This window comes from Pongo abelii, chromosome 13, assembly GCF_028885655.2.
Source record: "Pongo abelii isolate AG06213 chromosome 13, NHGRI_mPonAbe1-v2.0_pri, whole genome shotgun sequence".
In the NCBI taxonomy this organism is placed as follows: domain Eukaryota; kingdom Metazoa; phylum Chordata; class Mammalia; order Primates; family Hominidae; genus Pongo; species Pongo abelii.
In genome coordinates, this window is record NC_071998.2 from 79,540,707 (window position 1) to 79,552,962 (window position 12,256).

Consider the following 12,256-nt stretch of genomic DNA (forward strand, 5'->3'; position numbering starts at 1 on the left):
CGAGGTGATCATGCTGTGATAAGCCCAAGCTATGTGGAAAACTCCCCGAAGAGAAAGACACTATATGAAGAGAGAGAAAGGCTAATGAGCCCCAAGACATGTGAATAAAGAAGCCATCTGGAAAGGAAATGCACCAGCCCCAGCTACCTTGTTGACCCTGCGTGGCTCAGAGATAAACCACCCAGCTGAGCTCTTCCCAAATTCCTGACCTACAAACTCATAAGCAAAATCAAATGATTGTTTTAAATCCCCTGTTTTGAGGTAGGTAGTTACATAGCAATAGTTAACCAGAAGAAATAAACATATCCTCAGGAAATACAAGTATGGGATGATACAGAAAACCATGACACTCTCGGCCAGGTGCGGTGGTTCACACCTATAATCCCAGCACTTTGGGAGGCCGAGGTGGGTGGATCACGAGGTCAGGAAATCAAGACCATCCTGGCCAACATGGTGAAACCCCGTGTCTACTAAAATACAAAAAATTAGCCAGGCTTGGTGGTGCACACCTGTGGTCCCAGCTACTCGGGAGGCTGAGGCGGGAGAATTGCTTGAACCCGGGAAGCAGAGTTGCAGTGAGCCAAGATCTTGCCATTGCTCTCCAGCCTGGCAAGAGAGCGAGACTCCAACTAAAAAAAAAAAAAAGGAAGACCATGACACTATCACCCATACATGGGTGTGGGAACAAAATAGCTGATGTCATTCTGTGACAAAATCCGCATTCTGAGGATAAACCTCACTTGGTCATAGTGTATTATCCTTTCTATATTTGTACAATTTAGTCTGCTAAAATATTGCTTAGGGTATTTTGCATTTAGTTCATTGAGGATGTTGATCTACAGTTTTGTTTTGTTTTCTTTTTCTGTCTTTCTTTTTTTTTTTTTTTGAGACAGAGTGTAGCTCTGTCACCCAGGCTGGAGTGCAATCGTGTGATCTCGGCTCACTGCAATCTCCGCCTCCCAGGTTCAAGTGATTCTCCTGCCTCAACCTCCTGAGTAGCTGGGACTACAGGCGCAGGCCACCACGCCTGGCTAATTTTTGTATTTTTGTAGAGACGGGGTTTCACCATGTTGGTCAGGATGGTCTCGATCTCCTGACCTCATGATCCACCCACCTTGGCTTCCCAAAGTGCTGGGATTACAGGCATGAGCCACTGCACTGGCCAGTTTTGTTTTCTTGTAATGTCTACCTTGTTTTGGTATCAGGGTAATCCTGGCCTCATAAATTGAGCTAAGAAATACTTCCTCTTTTTCAATTTTATGGAAGACTATACATAGAATTGTTATTTCTTCCTCAAACATTTTGTAGAATTCCCCAAGGATGCCCTCTGGGTCTGCTATTGTCTTTGGGAGGAAATTTTTAACAACATTTGCAATTTCTTTAATTTTATTTAATAGATGCAGAATTATTCAGGTTAGCTATTTCTTCCAGAATGAGCTTTAGTTTGTGTCTTTGAAGGAGTTGAGCAGATACATCTAAGTTGTTCAAATTATTAGAATAAAATAATTTAAAATATCCCCTTCTTACCCTTTTAATGTCATATGGTCTGTACGGACATCACTGATGTCATTCCTATAATGTGTCACTCTGGCTACAGATTCATGAGTTTTATTGATCTTCTGAAAGATTTGGTTTTGTTTATTTTCTGGTTTCTGTTTCATTGAATTCCCCTCTGATCTTTACTGTTTTCCCCCTGCTTTCTTTCCATTTAATTTGCTTTCTTATTTATAGTTTCATAAGGTAGAAACAGAGGTCATTGATTTCTGTGCTATTAATTTCCCTTTAAATACTATTTCTGTAGCATCTCCATAAATTTTGTTATGTAGTGTTTTCCTTTGCATCCAATTCAAAATAGTTTGTAAGTTCTCTTTTTACTTCTTTTGTATTCCTTTGATCATTTAGCTGTGTGTTATTTAGCTTTCAAATATTTGAGGGATTTCCCAGAGATCCTACTGTTGTTGATTTCTAATTTAATTATGGTCAGAGAATATACTTTTATGACTGAATCCTTTTAAATTCATTGAGACTTGTTTTATGGTACAGAATATATACTATCTTCCTAATTTTCTTATATCCTTAAAAGAGCATTGCATGGAGTGTTTTAAAAATATGAGTTAGATCAAATTGAAGGATAGCATTGTTAGGTCTTCTACATCCGTACTGATTTTCCATTTTCTATTAATTATTGAATGAGGAGTGCTGAAATCTCTCACTATAATTATACAGTTGGTTTTTTTAATCTTTTCACTTTTGTATCATCTATTTCAGAGCTCCTTTATTAGATGTATAATTGTTTACAATTTGGAAATGTTAAAATTGTGTCCTCTTGATGAACTGACACCTTTATTATTATGAAATGGTCTTCATCACTGATACCATTTTTAACTATAAAGTCTACTTTATCTGATATTAATATAACCATTATGCATTCTTTTGACTAGTGTTAGCATGGTATATCTTTCTTTATCTTTTTACTTTTTACCTATTTGCGTCTTTTTATTTAAATTGCATTTATTGTAAGCAACATATACTTGGGTCTTGTTTTTGTATTTAATCTGATAATTTCTGACTTTTAATTATAGTGCTTTGCCAAATATACTAATGTGACTATTAATTCAAATACATTTAAGTCAATCATCTTGCTTTTTGTTTTCAGTTTGTCCCATCTGTTCTTTTTTCTCTTTTTCTGCTTTCCCCTAGATTAACTGTATGTTTTTTATGATTCTGTTTTATCAATTTCATTGGCTAATGAACTATAACTCTTTGGTTTGTTATTTTAGTGGTTGCTTTAGGATTTGTAGCTTATATCCTTAACTTTTTGCAGTCTAGTTTCAAGGGATATTACACCATTTTAAGTACAGTGAAAACCTTATAAAACTATACTCTCATTTTTCCTTTCCTGGTATTTATGCTATAGTGCTATAGTTGTTATATATTTTAGTTTTACATATGTTAGAAACCCCACAAACTGTTTCAGGCCACGTGGTCTCACAGCCTGAATTGTCTGAGCCAAAATCCATCCTCTTAATATATGTGCTGAACTGCTTCAACAAAACAAACCAAGAAAACAAACAAAAACAAATGAATAAGCAAAAACCCTGTGCTCAAATTTGGGCTCTGATGAGCCTCAGCTATGAAAGGCATGCTGGCTAAACATAAGGCGGGATCCTGGCTAAAATGCAACACAATCAGGAAATTCAGCATCACATCTGTATGGATTCTTGATGGTTATAAAATTCTTGATGTGTTATAAAATGCTACTAGGATGCAATTGACAGATTTCCAGAGTAATGTTACTCTAATCTATTTTTTCACATGGAAAGTATACATACTGTAATACACAATTTTGTGTTGCGTAATTAGTATATTTAATTACACAAATGGTGCTTACAGTATGCCAGGTACCATTCTAAATGCTGTACATATATTAATTTATTTACTATTACTTCGTCGTAGTCTATTTACAACAAGCCAGTGAAAATTGCTATAGATGACAATTCAGAAAATGTTTAACTTGAGAGTATAATTAATTTTGAGGATGGTATGCATCCTGTTATATTATTTTTGCTACATTGGTTAGATCAGGAGTTACCAAGACAGATTTAGTTTCCATCCCACGTGAATACTAAATTTCTTTCTATCCTTAAGAAGAAAAATACTTTGTGTTTTATTATTTCAACAAGTTCTCAATCTTATTGTTTCAAATTGACCCAATAAATTTTAGTTGTTACTGTTCATATCATTTTTATGATATGGCATCAATTTCTCAAATAAACCCTGACAGGAGCAGGGTTGGAACTCACGGCATAATCTGTCGTTCGTATAATCTACACCCCCTAAGAGATGCATAAATCATACATTCTTGTGTAGTAGGATAGAAGGAGTTCCCATGTGCTCCAGTGAAGGAACTCTGAGCACATCTGTGGAATGTCAGTGCCCTGGTTCAGGTGGAAAAGACCATGTGAGGTGGTGGTCCCTTGGCTGGCAGCACAGACTCCCCAAAAAAGGTAGTGGCACATCACTCCAAAAGGCCTGTTAGAACCAGTGAGGGAACCAATTCAGCCACCCTGCCAGTGAAGCTGACAGGCTGTCTGTGTGGATCTGATGACTCTTCTCTCTCCTTGCTATTAGGATGAGTGAATCACATCAGGCTCCCAGACAATGTCTTAAAGAAGAGAAGCAGGAGGAAAGTGAAATCTAAAAAGAGGCCATTTGGACCAGCACATGTGGAGAGTTAAATATTGAATAAACCCTCAATAAAAATAGGTAAAGTTGTAGTTTTATAAATAGCGGTATGTGCCAAGGAGAAAATACAGCAGCAAAGGGAGATGGGAACAGTTAAGTTGGGGACTAGGGTGGTCAGAAAATGCTCCACTGAGAAGGTGACACTGCTGAAGGAGGTGGAGAAATCTTCCATGTAGGCTCTTAGGAAAGAGCATTCCAGGAAGCAGGGGAGCTGTACCCAACCTGTTGAGGGAAATTAAGCATACCAGTGCAGCAGGAATGAGTGAGTGATAGACAGGGAAGGTCCTAGGAGCAGAGGGCACAGGGGAACAGTTGGCCAGGTCACATGGAGTCTGCAGGTCACTGGAAGGATGTTTGCCTTTTCTTTTTTTCTTTGAGATGGAGTCTTGCCCTGTCACCCAGGCTGGAGTGCAATGGTGTGATCTCAGCTCACTGCAACCTCCGGCTCCCGGGTTCAAACCATTCTCCTGCCTCAGCCTCCCGAGTAGCTGGGATTACAGGCACCCACCACCACGCCCAGCTAATTTTCTTATTTTTAGTAGAGACGGGGGTTTCACCATGTTGGCCAGGCTGGTCTCGAACTCCTGACCTCGTGATCCACCCGCCTCAGCCTCCCAAAGTTCTGGGATTACAGGTGTGAGCCACTGCACCCGGCTGGGTGTTTGCCTTTTCTACAGATGGTGACAATTGTGGAAAAAGTTAGTGGGAGAGAAGGAAACGGTGTGAGTTGGATTTTAAATGCAGCATCCCGGCTGCCATGTTGAGATCAGGCTTAGCATAGCAAGGATGGAAGCAGAGAGGGCAAGTTAGAGGCTGTTCCACTAATTCATCTAAGAGACAATGGAGGCCTGGACCATGGTCAAGCCCCTAAAAATTGGTCGTTATAAGAATATTTTCTGACGATAAAGCCAGCATGTTTCCTAATGGATTTGATTTGGCATGTAAGAGAAAGGGAAGAGTCAAGGGTGACTTCAAAGTCTCTGGCCTAAGTGATATTCACTGAGATGAGAAAGATTGCAGGAGGAGTATGCTATTTTTTGGACATTTCAAAATTTGATATGCCTTTCAAAACTCAAGTGGAAATGTTGAGTATGTCGTTGAACATCTGACCTTCAAGTTCAGTGATTCGGACTGGAGATGGTCATTTGGGAATATCAGCATCAAGTTGGCATTTAGGCATGAGACTGGAAACCATCACTAAAGGAACAAGACATCCTAATATTTAGAAGTTAGATTGCTGAGAGGAAGCAGAAAAGGAGATTATAGAAAATGACCAGTATGGTCAGAAGGAAACCAGAGGAGTAAAATGTTTAGGAAGCCAAACAAAGGAAGTGTTTCAAGGTGAAGGTCAAATGCTACTAATAAGTCAAATAAGATGAGGACTCAAATTGATTCCTCAGATTTAGAAACATGAAAGTCACCAAAAACCTTGTCGGCCGGGCATGGTGGCTCACAACTGTAATCCCAGCACTTTGGGAGGCCGAGGCAGGCAGATCACCTGAGGTCGGGAGTTCAAGACCAGCCTGACTAACATAGTGAAACCCCGTCTCTACTAAAAATACAAAAATTAGCCGGGCATAGTGGCAGATGCCTGTAATCCCAGCTACTCAGGAGGCTGAGGCAGGAGAATCGCTTGAACCTGGGAGGCAGAGGTTGCAGTGAGCCGAGATAGTGCCATTGTACTCCAGCCTGGGCAATAGAGCGAGACTGTGTCTCAAAAACAAAACAAAACAAAACAAAAAAAACCCACACCTTGTCAAGAGTAGCTTTTGTAAAGAGATAGAGGTAAAATCCTGGTAGAAGTGGGTTCAAGGTCAGTGGAAATGGTGAAGTAAGAACCTCTAAAAATTTCCTGCTCCACAAAAGCAATGGGAAAACTGAGAGAATTGTCAGAATCAACTTTCTAAGAACTCCGGAAATTAACCTAAGGTTTGTAGCAATCCAGGGAGTATTTATGCAAAAAAAGAGGCCGAGTCTCAGTAAAAACAGTAAAATTATGGTGCTTTAACTTGCCCTATTCCCAATTTCTTCTTCAGCTTCACAGAAGCCTTGATAACCAGCAGCCTGTTAGCCACCAAAAAAAAAAACCAGAATGGAGGTGGAACTTCTTCAAAGCCTCCTTCCCAAAGAACTGTAATTCTTTGGTTTGTCTGGTGGTTCCCTGGAAGGTTCCACTTGAAAGGCTGTCTCTATTTGACCAGATTCAGAGCTTGCCTAGTGAGAAAAACCTTTTCCCAGAGGTGTTTGTTGAAAATATTTACAGGCAACTGTTTAAGCTGACTGCTACATAGCTGGGAAAAACAACAGGCTAACAAGGAAGCTTAAAAGGAAAAGCTGAAAAATGAGATGTCCATGGGGCTTTGAAATGCTCCATCACATTCCAGAGAATCTGGAAGGCTCTGCTGTGTACAAAATCAGAAAAAACCTGAGAAGCCCCTAAACTGCCACCTCTGATGGACCCTGAGCTTCTGGTCAACAGGAAGTGAAGGCGAAGTCAGAGTTGTCAGCTGCCTGGCTGAATGTGGAAGGCATGTCCCACCCAGCATGCACACACATGCCCTTGGCAAGGATTGGGAGACTGCCTGATTCCAGGTATTTAAGGAAATCTGATCAATCAATAGCAGGCCAATAAGCTAATCAAGCAGAGACTTCAGTGGCCACACATGACAAAGAATACTGTCTCAGTCCACTTGGGCTGCTGTAACAGAATACTATATCCTGAGTGGCTTATAAACAACAGAAATTTATTGCATACAGTTCTGGAGACTGGGAAGTCCAAGATCAAGGCACTAGCAGATTCAGTATCTGGTGAGGGCCTCTTCCTGGTTCATAGTTGGCACCTTCTTCTGTATCCTCACATGGTGGAGGGGGGCAAGGCAGCTCTCTGGGGCCTCTTTTTATAAGGGAACTAATCCCATTCAGGAGGGCTCCACCCTCATGGCCTAATCACCTTCCAAAGGCCCCACTTCCTAACACTATCACATTAGGTTTCAACCCATGAATTTTGGGAGGACATAAACATTCAGTCTAAAGCAATTATAGACAGAATTAATTCAGAAGAGTTTTTAAACACACAAACAACAGCTAAAACAAGAAGCAACAAGGAGAAGTTCTGGAAAGGGGAGGAGATTCTGATTTCCAGAATTGTCACATTATGTTATTTAAATGTCCATGTTTTTTGTTTTCTTTTTTAAGATGAGGTCTCACTCTGTTGTCCAAGCTGGAGTGCAGTGGTATGATCATGGCTCACTGCAGCCTCAACCTCTTGGGCTCAGCTGATCCTCCCACCTCAGCCTCCTGAGTAGCTGGGACTACAGGCATGTGTCACCACATCCAGATAATTTTTGTATTTTTTGTAGAAATGGCGTTTTGCCATGTTGCCCAGGCTGGTCTCAAACTTCTGGGCTTAAGCAATCTGCCCACCTTGGCCTCCCGAAGTGCTAGGATTATAGGCATGAGCTACTGCACCCAGCCAAATGTGTAATTTTTAACAAAAAATTATGGAACATGTAAAGAAACAAGAGTGTATGGCCCATACATGTAGAAAAAAAGCAGTCAGTAGAAAATGCCCCTGAGGAAGCCCAGACATTAGACCTACTAAACCAAAGACTTGCAATTGGCTGCCTTAGGTATGTCCAAAGAACTATAGGAAACCATGTCTAAAGAAATAGAGTATGGCCAGGCACAGTGGCTCACACCTGTAATCCCAGCACTTTGGGAGGCTGAGGTGGGTGATCACAAGGTCAAGAGTTCAAGACCAGCCTGGCTAACATGGTGAAACCCCCATCTCTACTAAAAATACAAAAATTAGCCAGGCGTGGTGGCGCACACCTGTAGTCCCAGCTACTTGGGAGTCTGAGGCAGGAGAATTGCTTGAACCCGGGAAGTGGAGGTTGCAGTGAGCCGAGATCGTGCCACTGCACTCCAGCCTGGGTGACAGAGCAAGACTCCATTTCAAAAAAAAAAAAAAAAAGAAATAGAGTATGAGAACAATGTGTTACTAAATAGAGAATACCAATAAAGACATACAAATTATAAAAAAGAAAATAGATTCAAAAGAGTACATCAAGAGATACATTGGAACAGACCAGGCAACACTTTCAAGTTGTTTGCTCTAAAATGGAGCAGAAAAATGGGGCAGTAGCTGAAGTGGGATGTGGAATCAAAGGGGACTTTTTTCTTTAATAAGGAAGAAATAATAGCACGTTTGATTTGATGATGAGATTAATCCAGTACAGCAGCAACAAGAAGCTGCAGGAGATGGCAGGGGAAGAACCCTGTTGATCTTGAGCAGATGACAACAGATAAGCTTCAGTGACTCCTGCCTTGGTTAGGTGTGAAGGTTAGATAAGATGCCTCATCTTAATAGGAAGAAAGAGAGTGTTCACAAACAGTTGCGCTGTATGTTTTTCTCAATGAAGTAAGAGGCAAGGTTGCAGCTAAGAATGAGGAGGCAGAATCCATGTTGTGGGTTTATGGAAAGAAAGGGTGGGAGAGCAAACCAACCAGGGAAACACTATGGGATTTCTGGCTAGGACTATGGGCCCAGTTGAGTAAGCCATTAGTTACTTAAAATGAGACTCATCAGCAAGGCTGGGTGATTCTCTGGTATGATGGTGCCTGCATGGAGAGCAGGCCAGCAGGTGGATTTAACCCTGGGCTGGGAGGTAGGTAGTCATCCTCCTTCACTTCCTTTTTTTTTTTTTTTTTTTTTTGAGACAGTCTTGCTCTGTCGCCAGGCTGGAGTGCAGTGGTGCGATCTTGGCTCACTGTAACTTCCGCCTCCTGGGTTCAAGCGATTCTCCTGCCTCAGCCTCCTGAGTAGCTGGGACTACAGGCGCCCACCACCATGCCCAGCTAATTTTTGTATTTTTAGTAGAGATGGGGTTTCACCATGTTGGCCAGGATGGCCTCGATCTCCTGACCTCGTGATCCACCCGCCTTGGCCTCCCAAAGTGCTGGGATTAATTACAGGTGTGAGCCACCACACCAGGCCCCCCTCCTTCACTTTCATTGCTGCTTCCAGGTCATTTCTTGTCCAAAAACTCCAGCCCTGAATCTATCTGTGTCAGTATGTATAGATCTATCTCATCCTTTTATACTGCCATACAACTGTATATTACATAGTATATATGTGTGTGTATATAAGTGTGTGTGCATATATACACTCATACACACACACGGTTCATCTAGACATTCCCTATTGATAGGTATTTAGGTGATTTCTAATTTTTTTGCTATGAAAAACAGTATTGTATGTAGTAGGTAGTCTTTAAAGGAGGCTCCCAATAAAATACACCTCCAAGTTTTCATGTCCTTCCCACACTGCATCTGGGCTGATGCTGCTGTGGCTCACTTTAACTAACCGAGTCAAAATGAATTGGTGCTATAACAGGTCCAGGCCTAAGCCTTAAAAAGGCCTTAAAAAATATTGGCAGCTTTCTGGTGGATGCGGTGGCTCACGCCTGTAATCCCAGCACTTTGGGAGGCCGAGGCAGGCAGATCATGAGGTCAGGAGTTAGAGACCTGCCTGGCGAACACAGTGAAATCCCTTATCTACTAAAAATACAAAAATTTAGCCCAGCATGGTGGCACGTGCCTGTAATCCCAGCTACTCGGGAGGCTGAGGCAGGAGAATCACTTGAACCCAGGAGGCAGAGGTTGCAGTGAGCCGAGATCGCGCCACTGCACTCCAACCTGGGCAACAGAGCAAGAGTCAGTCTCAAAACAAAATGAAACAAAACAAAACTGGCAGCTTCCACTTTTGTGGTCTTGGGAGCTTGCACTATGTAAGAAGTCCAATACTCTTCTGAAGAAAGAGGCCACATGCAGAGGCCTTAGAAGAAGGAGATGTCCCATACTTCCTCTGGAAACAGAGGTCCCATGGAAGAGCACCAAGGTGCCACATATGTGACTGAAGAAGCCATCTTGGATGTTTTCATCCACTTGAGCCTCCAAAGTACCATAAGTTAGCAAAAGAACCACCCACCTGAGCCCAGTCAACCCACAGAGTGTTGAGGCAATCATGAATTGTTTTAAGCTTTCAAGTGTTGAGGTTTACTGCGTGGCCATAGATAAGCGAAATACCGCGATAAACATCAACAGAACTTCCCTCCTTATCCTCTAAGTACACAGAGAACTAAATGACTAGGCCATTGGGCATGCAAATCAAGTCTTAATAAATTCTGTTGAGTTACACTCCAAAATGGCTGTATACCACTTTATATCCCCACCCACAATGATGAGGGGTACCAATTTCCCTTAAAATGTTTGCCAGTTAAAAAGTGGGATTTCAAGCTGGGCACAGTGGCCCATGCCTGTCATCCCAGCTATGCTGGAGGTTGAGGCCAGAAGATCATTTGAGCCCAGGAATTCAAAACCAGCCTGGGTGACATATCGAGAAAAAAAAAGACATTTCATTTCATTTTGCTTTTCTCTGATTACTAGTCAAATTATTTGTTTTCATATATTTACTAGATATTTGTGTTGACTTTTCTGTTAACTGCCGTTGGAGAAGAGACAAACAGGATTGTCTTCTCCCTGCAGCTGACAACTGCAAGGTATTTATATACCTGCCCTGGCCAGGCCATGCCTATGTCCACAACAACCCTACTGTGATACAGTTAGGTGGATGTCACCTATACCCTCCCAAAATCTTATTAAGAACAGAGAGAAGCAGGCTGGGCACGGTGGCCCACGCCTGTAATCCCAGCACTTTGGGAGGCCTACACGGGTGCATCACCTGAGGTCAGGAGTTTGAGACCAGCCTGACCAACATGGAGAAACCCCATCTCTACTAAAAATACAAAATTAGCTGGGCGTGGTGGTGCATGCCTGTAATCCCAGCTACTTGGGAGGCTGAGGCTGGAGAATCACTTAAACCCGGGAGGTGGAGGTTGCAGTGAGCCAGGATCACACCATTGCGTTCCAGCCTGGGCAACAAGAGCGAAAACCCATCTCAAAAAAAAAAAACAAAACAAAAAAACAAAGAGAAGCTGCATGCAGCCTGAGCACGCCTCTTCATGGGGTGATGAGAGCGGCAACATCATGTGATCATCCTGCTGAACTGTGATGGGAATTATAACCCGAAGTCTCTGTCTTGTCATAACTCCCTGTCACCTTCCATTTGAGGACTGCCTAAGTCCCAGAGAGTACCACCACATCTTACTAACAACAGTGTAGTAGGATGGCCTCATTTGCATATCTGTAAGACCCAAGAAACCTTGGGGGCAAGGGGGGGTCTCAGAGCCAGCACATATGCCAATCACAATTTCCATCAGCGCATGAGGGTTTGCTGCTTGTGAAGACTTTAGGCTCCACTTACCTAAAGCTTGAAGATCCAGGTTTTTCTGGATGCTCTGGATCTTCTTCTTCTTTTTTTTTTTTATTACTTATTTATCTATTTTATTTATTTATTTATTTATTTATTTTGAGATGGAGTCTCGCTCTGTCGCCCAGCCTGGGGTGCAGTGGTGTGATCTCGACTCACATAACCTCTGCCTCCTGAGTTCAAGCGATTCTCCTGCCTCAGCCTCCTGAGTAGCTGGGACTACAGGACACCACGCCCAGCTAAATTTTGCATGTTTTAGTAGAGATGGGGTTTCGTCGTATTGGCCAGGTTGGTCTTGAACTCCTGACCTCAGGTGATCCACCTGACTTAGCCTCCCAAAGTGCTGGGATTACAGGCTATATCTCCTTCTGATGGAACCCTCAGAGTGGATCCAGTTTAGGGATGGCCTAGGCCACTGCCCAGAGAGCAAGAGCATCCATGTATACAAGGCAGTCCATGCACATCACTTGTACCCTCCTGGAGGGGAAGGAACTGTGGCCTTCTTCCCTAACACAGGGTGTGTGAGTGTGTGTGTGTGTGTGTGTGTGTGTGTGTGTGTTTGGTCTAGCTGAGATAACTTTATGTTACACAATTTTTTATGTTTAGTAATTTTATAATGAGTGGTAATTTGAAAGGGCTACTACCTCTGGTCTGTGGCCATATATTACTTTCTATTAGTTT